The sequence below is a fragment of the Mustela lutreola genome, chromosome 3 (genome assembly GCF_030435805.1).
Source record: "Mustela lutreola isolate mMusLut2 chromosome 3, mMusLut2.pri, whole genome shotgun sequence".
Taxonomy (NCBI): Eukaryota; Metazoa; Chordata; class Mammalia; order Carnivora; family Mustelidae; genus Mustela; species Mustela lutreola.
The window spans coordinates 104709337-104711076 of record NC_081292.1 but is presented as its reverse complement, the minus strand read 5'-3'; positions in this window follow the sequence as shown (position 1 = coordinate 104711076).

Genomic DNA, 1740 nt, shown 5'->3' with positions numbered 1-1740 from the left:
GGTATTATTTCTTCTTTGTGTGTTTAGTAGAATTCTCCAGGGAATCGCTCAGGTCCTGGGCTCTTGTTTTTTGGAAGTTTTTTGATCACTGCTTCAATCTCATTACTACATATTGGTCCATTCAGGTTGTCGATTTCTTCCTCATTCAGTTTTGGAAGTTTATAGGTTTCCAGGAATGCATCCATTTCATCTTGATTGCTTAACTTCTTGAGTGTGGGATTTGGCTTAATTTGTCATTGATTCTCCAGTTCTTTAAGGTGTAAAGAGAGCTGGTGTATTCTTGATTTTTCAATTTTTTTGAGGGAGGCTTGGCTGGCTATGTATTTCCCTTTTACGACTGCCTTTGCTGTAACTCATAGGTTTTGGTTCGAAGTGTCTTCATTCTCATTGGTTTCCATGAATTGTTTAAGTTCTTCTTTGATTTCCTGGTTGATCCAAATGTTCTTAAGCAAGGCGGTCTTTAGCTTCCAAGTGTTTGAATTCCTTCCAAATTTTTCTTATGGTTGAGCTCAGGTATCAAAGTATTGTCATCCGAGAATATGCAGAGAATAATCTTAGTCTTTCAGTATTGGTTGAGCCCTGATTTGTGATCCAGTATGTGATCTATTCTGGAGAAAGTTCCATGTACACTTGAGAAGAATGAGTATTCTGTTGTTTTAGGGTGGAGTGTTCTATATATGTCTATGAGGTCCAATGTGTCAATCAATGCTCTTGTTCTTTATTGATTTCTGCTTGGATCATCTGTCTATTACTGAGAGTGGTGTGTTAAGATCCCCTACTACTAATGTATTCATATCAATATGACTCCTTATCTTGATTAACAGTTGTCTTATATAGTTGGCTGCTCCTGTATTGGGGCATAAATATTTACAATTGTTAGATCTTCTTGGAGGGTAGATGTATGGGACTTTAAGAATGATGTAGTGTCCTCTATCTCTGACTACAGTCTTTAGTTTAAAATCTAATTTATCTGATATGAGAATAGCTACCCCAGGTTTCTTTTGAGGCCCATTGGCATGAAAGATGCTTCTTCATCCCTTCACTTTCAGTCTTGATGTATCCTTAGGTTCCAAATGGGTCTCTTGTAGACAACATATGGACGGGTCCTGTAGTTTTATTCAATTTGAAACCCTGTGTCATTCCATGGGAGTGTTTAGGCTGTTCACATTGAGAGTGATTTCAAATGTGAAATTTAAACAAAGGCTACCAAGCAGCAAATGAGTTGATTCAGTAAAGGAATTGCAGATTGGGACAAGCAAACTATGGTAAGCCATGGACAAATCTGGAGAATAAAGGAGGAGAACATATTTTTTATAGTAAAAAGGAGATGGTTTGGAAAGGATGTTTTGAACACAAGTTTACTGGAGGAAAATGAGTTGAGGTGGTGGCAGGTTTACATTGGCTGCAGAAGAGGGTGCCTTGCTTGCTGGGTTCAGAAGAAATATTTATTCTTCCTGTTGGAGTTTGTAAGCTGTGATGAGTAGTATTAGTACTGGAGAGTTCTTTTTTGAATGGAAGTTTTCTCTATTTTCCCAGTATTTATTATTATCATTATTTTTAAAGGTTTTTATTTATTTATTTGAGAGTGAGAGAGAGAACCTGAGCAGGGAGAGAAAAGATAGAAAGAGAAAGATAAGCAGACTCCCCTCTGAGGAGATCATTCTTAGGACCTCAGGATCATGACCTGAAGACAGACACTTAGCAGTCTAACAGGACACCAAATCTTCTTTATCTGTCCAG